This window comes from Hylobates moloch, unplaced genomic scaffold (assembly GCF_009828535.3).
Source record: "Hylobates moloch isolate HMO894 unplaced genomic scaffold, HMol_V3 SCAFFOLD_5, whole genome shotgun sequence".
Classification (NCBI taxonomy): Eukaryota; Metazoa; Chordata; class Mammalia; order Primates; family Hylobatidae; genus Hylobates; species Hylobates moloch.
Window position 1 is genome coordinate 70119019 of NW_026652280.1, and position 23025 is coordinate 70142043.

Below are 23025 nucleotides of genomic sequence, written 5' to 3' on the forward strand. Positions count from 1 at the left end.
AGGGCCTAACTATGTCACCCAGGCTGGTGTCAAACTCCTGGGCTCAAGTGATCCTCCCTGCTCAGACCCCCAAAGTGCTGAGATTATAAGTATGAGCCACTGCACCAGGCCTGATTTTGTCCTCTATAATCACCCTCTTTTAATGTGTCAAGACACAATAAACACATGCTCACACATGGTTCATGCACCTGTTTGTGATATCTATCTGAAGGTAACCCATCTCTTTGAAAGGTAGGTCTACACTAATCTCAAAAGGGGGGAGACAAGTAGCAAGAGGAGTATGGCAAATGGGAGAAAAGTTGACAATTGAAATAAATAAAAACACCCATATACCTGATTTAGAAACTGAATTCAAATGTCAAACATTTTCTCAAAAAAGAACATGTATATTTAAAAATGATAATATAATAAAATATTTAAAATTTTAATTATACAAATAAAGTCTAGCAGTGGGGACGAAGGGAAGAGTAGATGGAAACATAAAAATATAATTAAAATATTCTACTGCATAGAGAAGAAAGCAAAAATATACTTTTTGACTTAACTATGACAATGAAAAAAGGAATAGGTTAAGAAGTATAGATTAAGTACAGTTTTGAAAAGCCTGAAACTGGTTGTTGAAAACAAGATATGATGTATCTATCTATAAATTGATTAATCTATCAATCATCTGTCTTGCCAATCTCTCTATCCATTATGTATGAAAACACTGGTTATGATAAAGATGAAGGTCATGTAGTTTATTTGGCTAGAGAACAAAAATAAAAGAAACAGCAAGAAAATTTAAATACATGAAAGAGCAAGATAAAAAGATGTCTAAATAGTTCAGTTATATATGCTATTGGTTTAACTACCGTATTAAAAGACAAAGTCTTTCACATTTTATTTTGTATAAATTAACATATCTAAAGCAAAGCTGCCTTTAAAAGAATGAAAGCATAAGTGTGGGCACATAAATCATGAAAATGGAAACAAGATAAACCAAACTTCAGTATACTAAATAGTAAAAGATAAACAATTCAGTGCAAACAGATTAAAGTGGGAGAACAAGGATTATTTGATAGGTATAAGGTACAATTCTTTTTTAAAAAAATTACAATGTAAATGGTTTCACATTGCGTATGTTCTTCTGTACTTGCTTATTTTTGCTAAATAGGGTTTTTAGATTTATATCACTTGAAAAGTCTTACTCAAGGTCATTTATTTTTATTGCTGCATAAAATTCCACTATATAAGTATCTTATAATACTATATTATTTATGAATGTTCTTGCAAAGGTATAAAAATTTATGAGAACTATAAACCTAAAAATTAGTATAAAGGTTTTAATTGGGACGAATGAAGATGGATAGCCCAGGGGAGAGATCACAAAGATGAGCTAACTGTTCAGTCAGTGTTTTGGTTTTCAAGTTGATTTGGTGGTACACAGGCATCTGTGTGTTATTTTTATAATTTTGTATATTTCTTATTGTGAAATAAAAATTAAAAACAAAACCATTATTCATTTTGTCAGTATAACATCTATGACACTCTCTGTGCTAAAACAAATTGAATTAAAGTATGTAAAGCAAAAGATCTTAGCATTTCAACAGGAAATTGACAGAAACATTGATAGCATTGGGAAACTTTAAGGTAGCTCTCTCAGCATGGTAATAAAGAAAACAGAGGATTTGAAAATTTACTAAACTACTAAATTTTAATGAATACAGATAATTTGCTAAATTACATAAGCTATTCTAATAAATGCATATGAACTTCTATGTGTACAAAATGTCAATTTGTGTACAAAAATGACTCTCCCATTGTTCATCGAATATATTTTTTAAATTAATGATATATTAGACAATAAAAAGGCAACATTTTTCTGAAATCAAAAATTATGCAGGCCACATTTTGTGAACACTACTGTCATTAATTTCTAATTAGTCCATCATTTCATTGTTTAAATGTCTTATTTGACCTAGTAGTTATTAAGTGCTTGTTACTTGTTTTTTATTTCAACGTAGTGTATTCTTTTTTTTCCCTTCAACTTTATTTCAGATTCAGGGGCTACATATACAAGTTTATTATCGGGGTATATTGTGTGATGCTGAGGTTCGGGGTATGAATGAGCCTGTCACCTAGGTACTGAGTATAGTACCCAAAAGTTTGTTTTTCAGCCCTTTCTCCCTCTCCCTCCTCTAGTAGTCCCCAGTGTCTATTGCGGCCATCTTTATGTCCATGAGTATCCAATGTTTAGCTCCCACTTGTGTGTGAGAAGACATGGTATTTGGTTTGCTGTTCTTGCATTACTTCATTTAGGACAATGTCCAGCTTCATTCATGTTGTTGCAAACGACATGATTTCTTTCTCTTTTTATGGCTGCACAGTATTCTGCGGGGTGTATATACCCAATATGGTGGATTATCTTCAATCACATTTTGGCTAAGCAAGTTTTGAAATGGGGTAAGTCTTTTTCCCTCCAGTGTTTTATTCATTCGTTATTGATATTAACTAGTATTTACAGACTCATTTATTATAGACTCAATCACTTTCTACTGTCAAATGGGAAATGAAAAAGACTCACTGATGTTTCTTGGTGTTGTGTATTGATGATATAATTATTGGAAATTCCCTACACAGGGGACTATTGTCAAGGATCAGAACTTCTTTTATTCTGCTCCTTTGCAGATGGATCACTTTTCTTATTCACTGCTGTTTTTTAGAATAGTTTTCCATTCAGAACAAAGGGTAGATGCAGTTGGGCAGCAAGGAGATTTGTCTAACAGGAGCAAAAAAGGAGATCTGAAAAAGGAAGAAGGGATTATCCAGACTACGATGGCCAGATGGAAAGCAGGGCCGGGCATCAGGCGATGCGGACAGCCCACAAGGAGACAGTTTGTGTCTATGAATGGTACAGTCCTACACTCATGAGGTCGACTTGTAAAACTATTTGAGTGGTTGATTCACACTGAGAGATGAAAACTCATTTTCTTGATTGTTTTGGTTAGGAAGGGTTCTAGAAGAAAATAGTTGACTGAGTTTCTTGAAGGGAGAGTGATGAAGAACGGAGAGAGCACTGCAATTATTCTGCTTTGAGACTGCTGAATGTACACATTTTATTTCAGCCAGGGTTATGTGAAAAGATGAGGGTGTAAAAATAAGGATGAAATAAAAATAGGTGGAGATAAGTGCATTGCATTTCTAATTACCTACCGAGCAATAGTACATAATGAGAGAATTGATACTACTTAATGCAACAATGCAATTAGAAATATTTTATTGGGTTTTTGCAAGTAACATTTGATATCTGTTTTTTACTGATTAAAGAATCATAAATTCCAGCAAGTACACAATTGTACATTTTTGCAATTCATTATCATCGGTATAGGCAGAGTGAGTTGCTGTATTATTTACATGGGGCAGAACCGAATGGGTTGATCACAGCCCTCAAGGTCTCCCTGCCGAATAACGGCCATTTTGGACACATTCCAGAAAATGGTTTAACTTTGTAAGTAGTGCAATCTTTCTACAATTTCCTTTCCCTCTAGGTTTTGGTCTCTTGAATAATTTCAGGTGTGATCCTTGGTGTCATTGCACTAAGACCCAGCAAGGTTCTGGTGCTGGACAGGTAATGTTGAACAGAGAAACCGGAATGTTCACCTGCACTGCTGGGCTCTGCAGTTTGCACTGCAGGATCATTTGGTAAAATAACTTCTGAGAGGAGATAATGTCGTTTGAAAGAGTTCTTTAGATCCAGTTATATATGCATTTTCTTTGGTTTTCTTTAGTGATTGCCATTCTTCCTGTCACACTGAGAGGAGCACCTGGAGACGCTGATGTCTTCCTTTTCCTTGTGAAAGGAAGGCCACGGGTGGCTCAGGTGTTGTACCCACTGACACAATAACGGGAAATTCATGGTCTCAGGCCATTGTGACCTTCGACATTTTGACATGGACGATTTTAAAATACAAACTTAAAAAATTATAATTATGGCAACGCTGATACATTGTTCATCAAGCTTGTGGCTTCTGAAACAGATCCCATAATGTCAAACTTAAGTTATGGGTCAGTGTTTTATATGGCACAGTTAAATAGCTTCCATATTTCCATGTAATTTTCTCATTGGAATTAACTATTATATTTAATAACACAGATTTGATTCCTTTAAGGAATATTTTCTGCCATCACATTTGACAGACTCACTTCTCCTGTTGTGAATTTTCATTTGCAGTAATTATATCTCTTGAGGATGAATTTTTATAGATCGAATTTTGCAGTTCTACAATTAGGATATTGTGATTTATCTGCCAGTTTTAAAACAACAGAAAATCTTACTGTATGAGGTTTCAGTCAGTGTCAGTTTTACCTCTTTTTGATTATTTTCTGAAGTGAATGCACCATTTTGCCTCACCAGCAACACTGGAATTGTGTACCTAGGAGGATTATGGCTGCCTCTGCTGAGTCCTGCAGGTTGGAAGTGGAGGAAAGCCAGCAGTAACGGGCCTCAGCCAGCTCCCACACAAACTGAAGGGCCGGTCTCTCTCCCACCGCGCCCCACACAACAGCCCAGAGTCTGTTTCCAGGAGGAGGGTGAGAAGGACTTGAAAATTTGCCTGAAGCTGTTCGCCTCCCAGCTGTGAGAGAAAAGGGCTTGGTTCTTCCCCTGCCTGTGAATTCCTGCCCTCCCTGAGTTCTAGCCAGGAGGTTTCTCACTGGGTTCAAATTGTTACAAGGTTAAGGGAGAGAATTCCTTCTCCCTGTGGAGTTTTACCCCCTGCTCCTCTGCCCACCCTCCCAATGGATCCTTGTGGTGCCAGGCAGGAATGGGCTGCTGGGGACCGAGCGAGCTCCCAGGGCCCTTCTGCTGCTGCCTCCTACCCCTGTATTTCACTGGCTCTCTAACTTGACTCAGCTCCGGGTCAAGTCCAAAACTTCTCCCGCAAACAGACCTTCAGCTTCTCTAGTTGTAGGGTGTGTTCGGGAGAGGAGGGTGTCTCCCTTTCCCACTTCTGCACCTGGGGCACTCACAGTACTTGGGGTGTCCTGCAGGAGCGCAGTCTGCTTCCTTCAGAGGGCCTGCGGGTCCTCTCAGAATTGCTGGTTTGTTCTTGCAGTCCATCTGGAGCTAAAATTCACAGTGCAAGCTTTGGCATGCTACTCTGTTCAGAGCTGCAATCTAGTCATCTCTACCATATTTTTCTAACGTGATTTCTGAGTTTTCTCTTCTCTTCAAGGACTCCTTACGCCACACTGATTTTCTTCTATGTTTTCTTCTAGAAGTTTTAGAGTTTTAGCTCATACATTTAGAACTATAACACCTTTTTGTATTAATGTTTTATGTATATTGTGAGGCAATGGTTGAGCTTAATTTTTCCTCCCAAACTGTTACCCAATTATTACAGCAAGCATTCTTTAAAAGGACTGTTTTTTTCTCATTGAATTTTCTTGGAATCTTTACCAAAAGCCAACTGACTATGTATGTTTGCATCAGTTTTTGGATACTCTGTTCTGTTCCATTGATGTGTATGTTGTGCCAGTACTACACTCTTTTGATTAGTTTAGTTTGCTGTAATTTTTTAAAACAAATTGCATAAGTCCTCCAAACTTATTCTTGTTTTTCAATTTGTCTTTGCTATTCTAGGTCACTTCCATAGGTTATGAGAATAAGAGAATCAGTAGTTTCTGGTATTCTTCCTTGTGTCCTTTGGACGAGAGTGGATGCCTGGGCAAGGTATGCTGCTGAAAGACTGCAAGCCCAGTAGTTTTCTTTCAGCTAGATATGGTCATGTGACACATTTCTGGCCAATCAGATGCAAGCATAAGTGTTGCCTTAGGACTTCTAAGAAGGCTCTTTGGGGGAGTAAGGCAGCACCCTTTTGGCTTTTCTTTGTCTTTGTTTGAAATGAAATGTAGAAGTAATGACTGGCTAGAGCTTTTGAAAGACAGATAGTTTTAACGATGAGATAATCTATTGAAGATGGAAGCCAGCACTGAAGAGCAGAACAATAGGAACTGGAAGCCCTTGATTATTTTTTGTTTCCTTTTTTAAAACCATACAGTCACCAGACCAGATTTTCTCTGGATTCTTTTATGTGAAAGGAAAATAAACTTCTGTGTTGCTTAATCCTGGTATTTTGCATTGTTCTGTCACATGCAGCCAAACTGACAAGGGTTGTAAGATTTATCTTTTCTGTCCACACATCTTAGAGAGAAGGTAATTTTATCCTTGCCTGTTCCAATGCAGTGTGAATGGATCTTTCTCTCTTCTTCATAGGTTTATTTCCTGATTAATGGGGACAGTTTGAATTAAATTCTCTCTCATTAAAATGAGTAGTCTTTCAGATAGTACCTAGATAGTCATTGTGTATCCATTTCTCCCTAGTCAGCTCTTGTACTTAGGAGTTTTTGATCCTTAGCTTTGGGGTGTTTCCTTTCGGTTTGTGTCAATTAACATAAAAGATAACGGTGCACCAGTGGCCCATGACCTAAGCATGAGCTGTTCCTGCAGCCAACATGGGATTACTAATCTGCAAAAGACATAGTGACACGATAGCATCACTTAGCATCTGGGTCAAGAAAACTTGTACTTTATTCCTCAATTGGACTTCCAGGTACATGAGCCAATACATCATTATTTAATCTAGTCTAAGTTGAGTTTTCTGCAATGGAAATATGCCTGCATTGATGAATATATTGTTTCATGGAGCTCTCTAAGAAAGTACAGAAGGAGTTACAGGCTATGGTTGTGCTGTTGGTATCTGGAAGCCATGTTGCTTTGTCTCCCAGTGCTTTTTCTTGGTATTTACTAAAATCCATCATCTGACAGTCAGGTTCTCTCAATGGGGAGTGCATCCCAAGCAATTTTTGTCTTCCCTCTCAAACTTGATCTGTTCCGTTCACTGTGAGAGTAAATTCATTACTTTCATGTGAAGTTATTTTAAGTAGATAGCCTTCACATCAAGAAATTTAGTTTGTGGTGTCTACATGCATATTTTTCTGCTTTAGCTTGCTCAAGTTGAAATTCACCTGCAAAAAAAAAAAAATAACTTCAAGAAGGTTTTGAAAGTGTCTTGCTCAAATTTCAGCTCTTACTTCTTGTACTTGCCATCCAGATTAGGAGGGTGTTATGCACTTGTCAAAAATATGTATGATGTTATTAGAAAGCCAAGTTAAGAGAAAAAAAGCAAATTAAGGAACTGTTGCATTTTGCTCTATCCTTTTATTGTAGAATCAAATATGTTCATCTGTTTTGCTCCAAGTTCTTATCTGTGTCCTTCTAAATTTAGGGATATTCAGTTTTCAAAATTTACCCAATTTACTTCAGACCACACTACACTGTTCTCTCAAAAATGGAAGATATGTGAAGGAATATGCTGAGAAACATTTTCTCAGTAAACCTACATGTATACCTAGGGAGAATCAAACTTATTTGAGACAAATTGGGAGTATACATATATACGAATATATATTCATAATAACTGTGCATAACCATTAATATATCACAACATTTTATTTGCATTATCTCACTGAAAATTCCTATCAGTATATACAAGGACTGTCATACTTAAATCTACTTTTTAGATGAGAAAATAGGTACTCTGAGAGTTTAAGTAAGTTTTCTTAAGGTTAATCAGTTAAGTGATGAAGCTGGAATTTGAATCCAATTATGTCTGACTGCCAAATTGATTCCTTTTTTTCTATGCCATGCTGCCTTTAATTCATAGTGATTGTTACTTCAAAATCAATTTTGCTGCAGTATATATGGACTGGACTAGCTGCGTCATGCTCTTTCAGCTTGCTATTTACCCCTATTGCTTTCACTAGGTACTGTCTAGAAGGGGTCCAGTAGAACCAGAAGAGTTTTCTCAGAGAGGAAGCAACATTTTACAACTGAATCTATACCACATATACAGAAGAGTCCAAGGTTGGAAACCTAAGCAATCCAAGAAATCGCTGTCCCTACAGAAGTTAAACAATAGGATGCCTTCTTTCCTGCTTTAATAAATGGTTGTTATCTTGCTCTGAAGATAATTGAAGCAGTGGACATCTCATATCCTTTTCTACTTATTGGGCCAGAGTCAGAGTCACCCTGACTCTGACTTATTTTTTAATTGATAAGATCTTTAAGTCAGAGAGAACTTGGTGCAACTCCAGGCTCTCCTAATTATTTATGGAAATAAATAAATATGGACGTCCATTATTATCTTAAGTCTGTAAAATCGAGAAAATATGATAAACCATGCATGATTATATTTGAGTATTTAATAAAGGATCTTTGGTACCAGGCACTTAGTAGGCTGTGGCTGTTGCTATGTCACTCCCATGCTGTCTACTCTTCAAAGGACTCCTTAGATAGAATTAATTAATTGTGGCTAATAATCTGGGTCAGATTATGGAAAGTGAAACATCTGGAAGAAGGAGAAAATAGTGGTTGTCTCCAGTGAAATCTATTTTTTGTGACCTCCCCTTGCCAGAAGTACCAAGTGGTGGACACATATGTGTGACGTTGTAAAACAGGTAATCAATTCATCTCTTGGTACATCTGATGCATAAAATCAAGTAGAAGCACATAGACCTAAGCACAGATTTAGGGTTGACAAAAAAAAAAGGCACTTTTATTGAAGTGATTTATGGGCCTTTTGGATAGGAAATGTTAAAGGGGCAGCTTAAGTCATTTTAATTATTTATGATTTTATTGTACCAGCGGAAGTCTCCAGTTCGCTCTAACTTGGAGATGCTTCTACTAATGCCGAAGGAAAAAATCTCATGATAATGGAAGACTCAATTCTTGTGTTGTTAACTGAAAACATTACTCATGCTCATCAAAGTAGTTCACGGAAGTCATTTAATGTGGTTGTCTTTTCAGTTGAAAGTATGCTGACTCTGTTGATGGTTTCTGCTAATGCATAGGAAACAAATAGCAGGCATGTCTTCATTTGTGAGTCTTTGTCATTATCTGCATTGATGGTTTATTTAAATTTTAATTTTCCCATTTAGTAGATAAATATTTAGCACCGAACCCCAATACCGTCCCTGGCAATAAAAAGGCTTCCTCCATGGAACTCTAACAGACCTCAAAGGTAAGAGCTGCAGCCCCACTAGCTCAGGGTTCAATTAAATAGGTAATCAATCAGAAAGGAATGACTTTGTTCCAGACAGGGATGCTCACACCTGAGTTAATCATAAGAATGAAGATGCCTCTGCGTTCCACACTTTCCTTATCCGCCACACAGGGATAATTATCCTGGTGCTGCCAGCTTTACAAGCAATTTGCGGGAATCAAATGAGTTAATGCACTTGTGATTTCTCTGAGAAGCAGAAGCATCTGAAAGAATGTCATTAATTTTCCTGTCTGGATTTCACTCTTCTCACTTGTTATCAGTTCCCTTGGCTGTGTGGTCCACAGCACAGACATGCATATGCATATGTGTTTTTGCATGTGAGAAGGTGAGGAAAAAAAGGAAGTGATGGGAAGAGGGACCAAGATTTAGGACCTGCAATACTGTACTGAAACTAATAATAGTCCCTTGACACAGAGGATTTCTTTTGTACACTTCCACTTAGTTTGGTTCTTCTTATCAAGTTGGACAGATGTTTTTCAATGTCTGGGAGGAAGAGTAAGTGGCCTTATAAATGTGGAAGTCTTTGCTGGCCTGGGAATACTCAAGCCAGCTCGATGCAGTAGTTGTAGCCCCCTTTCTTCATTCTTTCTACCGGCTTATGGTTTTCCTTTCAGTTCTAGCTCATCAGCTTTCAGGTGCATATAATGAATACTTTACAACTATTACTGCCATTACTGGCAGGGAACCTATATGCTTTATAATTGTGATGGCTGCAATTATTAATGAGACAATATCTTGGCTGATGATTATTAACAAAATTTGGTTTTAATCTAAGGGCATTCTAGTGCTTTCAAGTCAGGCACAGGTGTAGTGGAAAGAACCCCAGACCTGGAATAGGTCACCTGGCTCTGTCCTGGTTGTGCCAATAATTAGATGTGTATTGTTGGACACTCTTTTAACTTCTGTGGGCCTCCAATGTCCCATTCTCTAAGATGAAAATGATTTTTACAGCTCTGAAAATTCAGTGAAGCTGTGGAAATGCTATGATTCTACGTACAGTACGTCAAAACAGTTCATGTTAGTGCCTCCAGGATTCCCAGCCCAAACTGGCAAGTGGCCAGATGTGTCAACAGTTCCTTTCTGTCCTGCTTGGTTGCTGTTGTGCCCTTGTGTTGTCCAAGGTACCATCGTCTGATCACTGCCTTAGCTGCCCAGGAATCCTGTCCTCCTCTTCCTGTAAACTGCACTGGCTTGTAGATCACACCTTTTCTCTGTGCCTCACCCTGACTCTGTGCCTAGTCCTGTGTTTTGTGCTCTCGGGGCCTCTTCGTTAAGACAATTCTCTTTGAAATTCAAATCAAAGCATCATTGCTTCAATTTTTCTTCTTTAAAAAAGGACTTTGCATTTTAAGTCTTTAGATTATCAGACCCAAAGAGTGACTAATGCGAATAATGAAATTTCAGAGATGAGCCTGGGTTAGGGGCAGTAGAAGTGGTGTGGATGACTCTGGATACTATTGAGTAGCACCATGCAGGTTACTGATTGGGTATTTGATACAAGGAAGAGCTGTGTCAGTCAATGGATCTCCAGTTGAGAAAATGTAGGGAAAAATGGCTGTCATAAAATTGAAATTATATCAGATATAGGCAGAAAAATATACCTTAAGGGAAATAAAAATTTCTTCCCATATGTATTTTTTTTTACTGTGTAGACTTTCCTGTTTCTAGGAAGATTACTTTGTGAATTGCATCTTTCGGGATCACTATAAGCAACCTAATGAGATAGGAAAGACAGCCCAAAGGGAGAAGTGACAATCTACACATGCTGCGGTATGCATGAATCTCCATGTACTCACATACAGTGTAAGGAGCCAGACCAAAATATCTATATAAAACATAACGTGTGTCAGAAACGTACTCAATTCTAGAAAATACAAACTTATCTATCGTGTCAGAAAGCAGATCTGTAGTTGCCTGGGAGGAAAAAGGGATGGATTACAAAGTTGGGCATGAGAATATTAGGAGAGGTGATGGATGTAGTATTCATGATTTGGTTGTAAATTTCCTGGTGCACACAATTCAATACTCATTAAATGTACGATTATTTAATTTTAATTTTTCCTCCCACCCCCATCCCCAGGCAACTACATATCCACGTACCGCAGCATGTGTAAATTGTTGCACTTATGGCTGTGTAGTTTTCCCTTGTGTGAGGATACAACAATTTGCTTATCTATTCATCTGTTGATGGACATTGTATTAGTTTTTTTAGCAAAACTAACAAAATGTCACAAACTGAGTGGTTTAAAAAACAGACGTTTATTTTTCACAGTTCGAGAGGCTAGAAGTCTGAGATTAACAGGTGTTGGCAGGTTTGATTTCTCCTGAGGCCGCTCTTCTCGGCTTGCAGACGTCTTTGCATGGTCTTTTCTCTGTGTGTGCATTGCTGACGTCTCTTCATGTGTCCAAATGTCCTCTTCTGGGGGAGGAACCAGCCTAATAGCCTCATTTGAACTTAATCACCCTTTTAAGGGCCCTATTTCCAAATAGGCACATTCTGAGGGATTGGGGTCCAGAGCTTCAATAAACACACTTTAGGTAGGCACAATTCAGCCCTTGACAGACATTTAGGTTGTTACCAGTGTTTGCTTATTGCAAATAAACTTTCTATAATTATATCTGTAAAAGTGTATATGTGGACATATGCTTACATTCCTCTTGCATAAGTATCTAGGAGTGAAATTGCTGCATCTTATGGTAGTTTATTTATTTATTTATTTATGTATTTATTTGAGGCAGAGTCTTGCTCTTGTTGCCCAGGCTGGAGTGCAGTGGTTCTGTCTCAGCTCACTGCAACCTCCGCCCCCTGTCCAAGCAATTCTCCTGCCTCAGCCTCCTGAGTATTTGGGATTATAAGTGCCTGCCACTGCACCCAGCTAATATTTGTATTTTTAGTAGAGATGGAGGTCTCACCATGTTGGCCAGGCTGGTCTCGAACTCCTGACCTCAAGTGATCTGCCCACCTCAGCCTCCCAAAGTGCTAGGATTACAGGCACGAGCCACCATGCCCAGCCAGTTTATGTTTTATTTTTATAAAACTGTCAAACCTTTTCAAAACAGTCCTTCCATTTTTGATTTTCATCAACACTGTGTGACCATTCCAGTTATCTTGACAACATTTGGCATTATCGGCCTTTAAAAATGTTAGACTTCCTGGTGTAGTAGTCCCGTCTTTACAGCTTTGCTGTGCACATCTGTGATAACTAATGATGTTGAGCATTTTTGTACGTGTTGTGTGCCATATTTATATAATATTTTGATTAAGTACCTGCTAAAATATATATTTTAATTGGATTTTACCATTTAAAAAGTTATTTGTATATTCTTTGTAAATTCCCAGGTAGAAGTACTTAGTCATACTTAGCATATATTTCCCACAGTGTGTGGCTTGCCTTTTCATTTTCTAAAGTATGTTTTGAAGAGAAAGTTTTTTTAGTTTTGATGAAATTTATCAGTTCTTTTCTCTTAAAATTCATGCCTTACTTGTTATTTTGCTTGCCACTCATCGAGCTTCTTGGTTCTGGAAGTTTATCATTTTCATTACATTTGTATAATTTTTAACCATCATATTTTCAAGTGTGTTTTTATGCTCCCTCTGTCTGGGACTCCAGTTACAGATATACCATACCTTTTCACATTGTCCCTTTTTCTCTCTCTCCTCTGTGTTTACTTCTTATCATGTGTATTGCTGCATTTTCTAATGCATTGCTCTTTTATTATACAATGTCTAATCTGCTGATAGTCCTGTCAAATGTATTTTTCTGCAGATGTTCAACCTGGGCTTTAAAATATCTTTTATGTCTCTCCTTAACATGTTCATGCCTTCCTACACCTTCTTGAATATACAGAAGATAGTCATAGTGACTGGAAATGTCCTTGTCTACAAATATTGTTATCTTTATCATTTCTGGGTCTATTTCTATTGGCTGACAATTTTCTTTATTATGGCTTGTTTATTTCCTGATGCTTTGCAGAACTGGCAATTTTTGACTGAATGCCCAACATTGTGATTTTATGTTGCCAATTCTGGGAATTTTTTTATTCTTATAAATATATATGAGTTACTTTCTGGAGCACAGTTACGTTCTGCGGGAACAGTCTGATTATTTTACAGTTTGCTCTTAAACTTTCTTAGGCGATAGCAGTACAGCCTGTAATGGAAGACTAATTTGGTGGCACTGCCAAGGTGAGGCCCTCCTAAGTCCTCTTCCTTTTGCTCTGTGCACTGTGAGGTCTGTACCAATCTGGCTGTTGGGAGCAAACAGTCCTCCTGGCCACGTGTGAGCTCCAGGAATTATTTCATTTTGCCTTTGCAATGCATCATCCCCAGGCTGTGGGTAGTGTCCTCACATGTTCTTTATAGCTGGAAGTTATTGATGCCCTCTATTACTTCATTGTTTTCCGAAATGGAATTTTGTTTTGTTTTGTTTTTGTTTTATTTTGTTCCAAAGTCCTGGGATTACAGGCGTGAGCCACCGCACCCAGCCAGATTATTATTTTTTTATTTTTATTTTTATTTTTATTTTTTTGAGATGGAGTCTTGCTCTGTCACCCAGGCTGGAGTGCAGTAGTGCAATCTCGGCTCACTGCAAGCTCTGCCTCCCGGGTTCACACCATTCTCCTGCCTCAGCCTCCGGAGTAGCTGAGACTACCGGCGCCTGCCACCACGCCCGGCTAATTTTTTGTATTTTTTAGTAAAGATAGGGTTTCACTGTGTTAGCCAGGATGGTCTCGATCTCCTGACCTTGTGATCCGCCCCAAAGTGCTGGGATTACAGGTGTGAGCCATCGCACCTGGCCCAGATTATTTTTTTAAAAAGCAAGTAGTAGACATCCAACAGGAAAGCAGTTGAAAAATTTCAAAAGTTCCGAACTTTAATCAGAAACATTTCAACTCTTGACAACTCCATGTGGCTTTATGACAAGCAATAAAAGCAATCAAATCTTTTTTTTTTTTGGTGATTTTTCATAATGTCTATACTAAATTACTGCTTATTTCATCTGTCTCTACTTCCTGGTTGACTCACTAAGTTCCATGAAGAGAGTAACGTCAATGCAGAACAATAAATATGTGTATTATTTTCCCAGAGAGAAATCCATACATGGCTAAAGGAAAGATCTTTCTCTCTATAATCAAGAATAATAGTGCTTTCTTTCTCTTTTTTGAGACACCTTCCTTGAGTCCAAATATTTGTTTTACCCTGTTAAAAAGATAAAATGCTCTTCTTTTTCTTATTTTCACCCTTTTACATTTCCTAAGATACGAAAAGAAAATGAGATATTCAGTTGATTTTATTAATGAAATTGTCCCTTCTCCCAAAATAAACTAAAGTGAAACTCTAGAATCCTGGGGATTCTCTCACATTTGATGTGAATCTTCAACAGGACTTTAGTTCTCCTGTTTGTTTTATTATTGGTTTGACTTTTGTTTTCCTTTGGTAACATGACAGATAGTCTTTTTCCAGCAACTCCATAATTCATGCCACCTCTTTTCTGCTTTCACACCAGGGACAATAGTGAGCTGAAGAAACTCCAGCCTCTCCAGAATGGTGGGCATGGCAGCTCCTGAATTCTGCTTTATTTCTTAGCACACAGAGCTGTGAAGGAACTTGTTCTCATTCTCAGTAGGGCTGACTGCCAAAGTTTTCCCTGAGTTTGAAGATTTCCTTCATTTTTGGCTTTCAACTCCAAGTTGCCTGGGGGCACACAAAATCATGGTTCTTGAAAAGTAGTTTTTCCATTAAAAAAATTGGCTTTTCCAATCATTTTGTACCAAAGTGGATGAATCTGCTGATATTTCTGAGAGAAAAACAAGTACAAAAAGTTCAAAAGTTTGCTCTTTATGAGAAGTGTTTTACTAATTTCCCTTTTCCTGCTCTGGGTGACTAGAGTGTTATCAGTTGTTATGCTGGGCAGATTTTTCAAAACGACCATCAGGAGCCCTTCCCCATTTTCAAGTAATGTAACTGATCCCAGAAAAAACACTATGTCATATGGAGTCAATAATTCTGTTATAAATCTTGTCAATGAATGAAACAACAGGATCAAGGATGGAAGATTAAGGACTGTTATTAAAATGACTGATTGAAAGAATGAATGCCCTAGAAATCTGGCAGTTGCTAGCGCTAAATTTGGAATGAGATTTTGGAAAAAATTAATGGTAATAAATGTGGGCACCAAAGATATAGACTCGACACCCTGTAAAATATGATTCCCTTGGGAATGTTTTCCTCCAATCAGGTACTCATTTTGAGGAGAGACTTGGCACATGCAGAATTTTGAATATTCAGGCAGGTGAAATAGTGATGCCATATTTATTTCCCTCCTCTACAAATGGAAAGGGCAAGACATAAAAATGTCTTTTCCTGTTATTTTTTCTCTGGTCTGATCAAATGTAATAAATTTACCATGGCAGAAATAAATCCATTTTCCTCCTATAGCTGAGTCATAATTCTCTGTTTATCACAGGATTATACCTTTTCATATGCATCATCAGTTTTTGGTTGTCTGATGTTTATTAAATACATTTCAGTAGGCACTAGAAGAAAATGTCTTCGTCTAACAAGCAAGTTCTTACTGAATATGTCTATCATGAGCCAGTTGGTCAACAAATACTTCTCAGTTCTGGGATCCTGATAAGGACAAGATATACAGAGTCTCTTTTATTAAGGAATTAACATTCCAGTTGGGCACAAAAATAAATATTTTTGGTTTTAGATCTTCTACCAACTGAACTCCATGAGACATGTTGATGTCTTGCTGGTCCCTGTATCTCTTCACCTGGGTTGATACTCAGCACAGAGGAGGAGACCAACAAATATTCTATTTAATAACAAAATAAAACCTTGATTTTGAAGAGACTCATTATCTGTTCCTATTATGAGTTAAATATGATCTTAAACAACTCTATTAGCCCATTCAAAATGAATTCAGATCTTAGCAGGAGTCAAGTTCCCCTCTCTCCCCGTGCACAGAGGCCCTGGAAATCTGCCTACAGGTCGGCCCATCACTCAGGATTAGAAGCGGTCTCTCTGAGCCCATCCCGAGACTTGTGACCTTGCCAGGAAGGCTCATGACATTTCCTGGATGTCAGAATACCACCTGGCCCAGGAAGGCCTTGTTTCCCCACTGCCATTTGCAGATCTGCTTTCAGGGAACTGTGTTCCTGGAGATGGATCAGCCTGGCTAACTACCTACTGTGTGTTGTCGTACTGATATTGTTTGGCTGTGCGTCCCCACCCAAATCTCATCTTGAATTGTAATCCCCACGTGTGGAGGAAGGGACCTGTTAGGAGGTAATTGGATCATGGGGATGGTTCCCCCATGCTGTTCTTGTGATAGTGAATGAGTTCTCAGGAGATCTGATGGTTTAAAAGTGTTTGGTAATCTCCCCTCACTCTTGTCTCTCCTGCCACCTTGTGAAGAAGGTGCTTGATTTTCCTTAGCCTTCCACCATGATTGTTAAGTTTCCTGTGGCCTCCTCAGCCATGAGGAATTGTGAGTCAGTTAAACTTCTTTCCTTTAATAAATTACCCAGTCTTGGGTAGTTCTTCATAGTAGTGTGAAAACGGACTAATACAGAAAATTGGAACCCAGGTAGTGGGGCATTGCTATAAAGATACCTAAGAATGTGGAAGCAACTTTGGAACTGCATAACCAGCAGATGTCTCCAAGGCATTTTAGAGATCTTTGTGGCAGCCCCTCCCATCAGAGGTCCAGAGGCCTTGGAGGAGAAAATGGTTTTGGGAGCCACGCCCAGGGCCCCGCTGTTCTGTGCAGCCTTGGGGCAAGGCACTCTGCATCCTGGCTACTCTAGCTCCAGCCAATTCACTGTGAGAATGGACTAATACACATACCTCCTGGGTACTAAGCTGCTTGTAACCTAGACTCCCCCAGCCCCTGTGTCCCTACAGTTGGGCATCCAGACTGCAGTCCCTCCTAACTGATATTTTCCCAATTCGGTAAACAGGGCCAGCAGGCGCAGTGAACAGCAGTTGGATGAGCATGCTGGATGTCTTCCATATGTCTATCCAGAGCTCCTTCACCCTGCAATGGGCTGCTGTGCCCAGGCTGCCAGGGCTGTCAGAGGCTGGAGGTCTTTATTGTCCAGCTCCCCCCTCTGTCTCATTGCTCCTTTCTGGCAGTGATCTTGCTCTGGCTACCTCTGGTTCACAGGTTTCAGTTCCTTTTCCTCTCTCTCTCTCTCTCTCTTTCTAGAACTGCTTCCTCTCATTGACCTCTTAAAGGGTATTAAGAATGTCCAGTGCTTTTAGTCCCAGGCTTTGCTGTATCCCCTTTGGCTCCTTGTACCTTAGTAAATCATCCCTTCCTCAGGCTCTCCCCACGTCACCAAATTGGGCTGTGCCTTTGGATCTTACCAGGGCCCTGGCTGGCACCATGAGGACATTTACATGTCCTCGTAGAGCCCTCAGGGTAAAGCTGATGTGATCTTGGAAAGCTAGGATGCCAGGGCACTGAGAGCAACTGGGGCCTTTCTCAGAGCATCCCCCGTTGCTGGGCTCCTTTCTGTCAGCACTCCTGCTGGTCTCCCTGACCATCATTATTCCTGATAGACAAGAGTAACAGTTGTGTCCTGCTGCTTCTCATTCACCAGCTTTAATCTATCAACAGCAGATAGGTGGCCCAGTGCTTTCTTCCACAGTTGTCAGGGAAGAAGAGCCCACTTCTCCCACCAGTGTTTCCTCCTCTCCTCCTTTTTTGACTTTTGCACTTTTGGCATGTCTTACCTCATAAAGAAAAATGAAGGACGTATTCAAGACAGTATCCAAGTTTCTTATTAGCTCTGCAATGTCACAAATAAGCTGCAATTAACCATAATGATAGTAATAACAATAAAATAAAATCTTAATTTCCTTGTTATGAGAAATATTTCCTCTTATTGCCTGGCCACAGCATTTCTTTATTTCTATTAACTGTACAAAATGAAAGAAATGAGTTAATGGCTTAGAAACGAGCCTGCTGCAGAGTGGTGATAAATGTTAGAAAACTAATCAAGAATAGCCACCTTTCCACAAGGAGCTGTACTATGCGAAAAGACAGTTGTCTTAATTTTTATTGTAATTCCAATGGTCTTTGGGGCAATGATATTTTAAAAGGATGTTCTTTTTGTTTCCCTGAATGACTAGAACCTCTGGTTATGGATTCAGAATAACAGTTGTGAAACTTACACAAGATTACAAATTCACTACATTTCCAGTCAATCTCTCCCAATAGCTCTGACCTACCTTATGTACTTATTCCTAGAGTGAGGACCTCTGCAAGTCCACAGCACCTTCCAGAGCCTGTGACCCGGTCCCTCTGTGTCCGTTCTCACCTAGTGCTGTGCACATCTAAGACCGCAGTGGCCTCGCCAGCGCAGCCCCCTCCAGGGTTCGCCTCAGTTAGCACGAGATGGGAGCCTCTGTTTCTCATAGTCACACATGTTTGGAGAAATGGTGCTTTCCTGTTAATTCCTCTGAAGACAGGATATATCTAGAAATGGCTCCTAAATCAGTAAATAGTCCATTGAGGGAGTTTTGTGAATGAGGAGAAAATATTTTTCTTTAATTCAAGAGCTTTTCCCAGAGGCTTGACTGTTGGAGCTGGCCTGGGGTGGGGCCACCCTGCAAGCCTGTCGAATGCTTGGATATTCTATCAACAAACCACGAGTTTAACTCCATCAGGAAGGATCTCACAAGGTTACTAGCAGCTTTGAAACAAGCGACAGCGACTTTTCTGCCGGATGCACAATTTACAATATGCCTGAGTTATTTGGTGATTTTGGGTACGGCTTGCTGGATAGGGGCAAGTTGCCGTTGCCAGAGCCCAGCTCCCAAGTTTGCAGGGCTGCTTCGCTCATTCGGGGCTGGAGAGACAAGGAGGCCTCTGTGTGCTCGTTTCTGGTTTATGTATCCGCACCTTGCCTACCCATAAAATTATTTCAGGGGGATTTTCCTCAGAATTAACTGGCAGTCTGTTGCCGTCCTAAAATTGCCATTTGGCATGTGACGTTATGGTAAGGTTCTTGTGGGTGGACTGCAAAGCCACACGCCTTCTCCTCCTGCCATTTGCACAGGAATCCGTTCCTCCTTGCGGAAAGGGACTTGGGGATGGTGCCTCTGCGCCTACGAGTGTGTCCGAGGGTGGGGTGGAGGGCCTGAGGAGCGGCCTCTCATCTGTGCGCCCCTTCCCCCAGGCACCTGCCAGGTGGCGTAGCATCCTGGCATTCCCGCTGCACATTTACCTTCTGTCTGGCTCCTGGGGGCCACTTCCTGGACAGAGGACATCTTTGCCCACACGAACGCATCCTCTCCCACTCTTGTCAGCAGAAGGCCACCTGGAGCCAGCTCAGATCTGATGCTTTTATGTACAGAGGCTTGAGCACCTGGAAACGGTAATTTGTGGCGGGGGCGCAGTGGCTTATGCCTATAATCCCAGCACTTTGGGGGGCCAAGACGGGAGGATCACTTGAGCCAGCGAGTTTGAGACCAGCCTGGGCAAGGTAGCAAGACCCCGTCTCTACTAAAAATAAAAATCTAGCTGGGCGTAGGGGCCTGCGCCTGTAGTCCCTGCAGCTGAGACGGGAGAATCGCTGGAGCCTGGGAGTTGGAGGCTGCAGTGAGCTGAGATCACAACTGCACTCCAGCCTAGGCGACAGAGGTAGACCCTGTCTCAAATAAAAAAATAAAAGAAAGAAACAGTAACTCTTTTCGTACCACTCTCCAAATGGTGCTGTACCACAATGGGGACCTTGAAGCAGGTGACCTGCCTCCACCATGTATCGGGCAAAGATAGATTCAGGTTCTGACACATCCCTCTGTCTCCCACACTTCCTCTGCGGAACTCCTTCGCGGGTTCCCCAGGACTGCACAGGTCTCCCTGGGCCGGCGGAGCTGCTCCCACCTTCCACCCTTCGCCGCCCTCCTGCGCCCAGGCAGCGTCTGGACACGGGGCATCCAGGCTGTCTTGATTTCTCACTTTCCTTTGGCCCATGGGCAGCCTCGGCAGGAGGAAGGAGGACAGAGGAGAAACAGATTACTCTCTGCCCTAGGGCCCAGCGTCCTTTATTGACCTCTGGTTCCCAGGCCTGGTGCCCTCCTCCTCCTCTCTGCCCTCTGTCATTAGCCCTGGGGTCCTGCCCAGCCCCTAGGCTTTCCCCATTCCTCTCCTCCACCTTTGTCAATATCCCCCTCACCAAATCCTATGCCACTCTGTTGGGCTGTGCCCTCTGTTTCCTGCAAGCACTCAAGGCAGACATACATTCACAGCCTTATCACTCACTTACATGATGTCTTCAGCTCTCACTGAGTATTAATACAGAAATAGCACATTTGAAAAGGTCTCAACAATCTTTTGGGAAGCTATAATTAAATGCCTCAGGCACCACATTAATCAATATTTTTTTTGTAAGGTACCAAGCTACCAAAGTGACCATATCTTCCATATACAGCACTGAGTGAGGCGTTCCTGGTTCAGCCAACTTATAGCCAAAGACATGTTCTACAGATGTATTGATTGGCACATATTGGGTTTTTTTTGTCAGAAAAATAGAATTATGCTAACCCATTGTTCTTTAGGCTGGCTTCTGGGCACGGGAGACCCTTGACCTATTGCAGGCGCCTGATAGCATCTCCTATTATGCTTGCCTCCTATTCTAGCTATTTCATTTTTATTTTGCAACCTGCCTCAAATTATTTTAAGATAAGAGATCTCCCAAAGAAATGGATTAATCCCATCCTGACTGTCTCTTTTTGAGACAGATTCTTTTTCTGCTGAAGACAATAGCTTTGCTCTCTCCAGCTGTGTTAGAGCAAATGCGATCATTGAAATAGGAAGATTAATATTCCTTCATGGTCAGAAAGATTAACACCTAGCCTTTTAGTTCCCTGCTCAGAATTTTGGGGCTTTGCAGTGAGGTAGAACAATAAACTGATGAAAATGATAACAACTATCAGTTAAAACAACGCAACCTTGCTTTTTTCCCCGCTGCACAGAGATTAATGGCTTAAACCAAAATTTGATCATGAACCAAATGTATAAGAGGTCTGGACTCTTATTTCAATATTTTTTTTTGAGAAAGTGATACTTGACTGTTAGTAACTTCCTGCTTCTTTTCCCACCGTGCCGCATCCCCCAAGCTCCCACAAAATACCAGGGCTGTCCCTCATGTCAGACAGGATTTCAAGTTAACGTAAGAGTTGTGATTTTTGGAATGCATTTCTTAGACTCGTTCAAGAGGGTTAAAAAAATCCAGGTATGCATGCCATTTAGGATATTGAATCCCCTTCCACTGAATCACTATAAAACCAGTGCTTTATAACTTTTAAAATAAATGCTCAGTTTCACATCAAAAAGAAAATATTCCAAATATAATTTGGGTCACAGGACCAACTTAAAATACCAATTATGTTTTTTTTTTTTTAAATTTCCCTCCAAATACCGATTGATGATTCCTACATTCCCAGGGTATGAAGAGGACAGAAATCAAACCTGTCTTTGTTATATAACATGTGGGGCTTAACCCTTACTGAATTATCCTAGAGGCATTTTATAGTTATAGATTTCCTCATGCTGGAGTTGAAGAAAACTGGTCAAAGCTTCGGAAGCCCAGGTTCTGCTATGTGAGGTGGAAAATTATTCCACCTTTCTTCCCCTGGATGAGAACCTCATGTAGCATCAATGGTTTCCCAAATTTTTAGTGAAAAACTTTTCTTCAAAGAAATCCTTAAAAAATATATCTGTCAATTAGAAACACTAATTTTAAAATGCTTATGGAAGCCAAATACATACAACTGGTATATTTGGATTTACTATGATTTTAACAGACTTGTGAACCAAGAGTACATCACACTCCCCTACCACAGTCCCTCCATCCTGCCTTCTGCTCCTACCACATCATCTGAAAATTTTGGGGGTCCGTGGACCAGAAGATGCATCTCATGTTTCTAGTTGTCTGTCACTTTTGTTGAAGTTACCTATCAAACATATACAACTAGTTTAGTAGGCAAAACCATATTAAATAATATGCAATACATCTCCTATGAGAATGAATTGCTGAATGATGTTGTAAGAATAAGAAGTGCCTCTACCTAAGTAAAACTACGAAGCTACTTTTTAAGAATGGTAACAACCCGGGACTAACCATACTATTGTCGTTGCTCGGTCACAGACAAGAACTTAATCAGGAATGTTGTAGCAGGGAACCTTTACATACTATCTCACTTTAATCTTCACAGTGATCCCCTCAGATAATGGTATGGCTTCCTTAAATTGAGGTTCAGAGAATTTGACAGCTTGTTCAAAGTTAAATATCCAGTTAAGTGACAGTTACCAGTCTTCCCAGATTTTCCCACTCTAAACTCTGGGCTCTTGGTCTGTTTTCTATAGTGGTCATGAAGACTGAGACTTTTGAGGGAAATTGATTGAAATATCCAGATTGATGAATGGACTGTGCCTGGATTAACCATTGCGTTGAATTTTGTGGTCTTTCTTTTGAAGGGGGTTACTGACCGGTCACTTGCTGCTACTCACTTTTAAATATAGGGCTTTTATTTTTCTATCAAATAAAGTTACCCAGCTGGTAAGGGTCAAACAGTCATCCAAGTTATTCTTGCTGTTACAACTTAAAAGAGAATAAAGAGCTCTCTGTGTTCAACAAAAATACCCTCATGAAAATGGTCAAATGAGGGAGGGTGCCCTGGCAGAATATATATATTTTTAATTTTTTGCAGTGTTATGTCTTTCTTTCTCTAATACTTTAGGTTGTGTTTGACATCATAAGTACAAAGGGGAAAACTATGTTGAATAATTTTGATTCGGGGATGTGAATTATTTAAAAACTTTGTAAATATGAATAATAAATTACAACCCTATGTTGATTGAATGACAAGTTTCTTTTTCTGTTGTTTTTGTTTGTTTGTTTG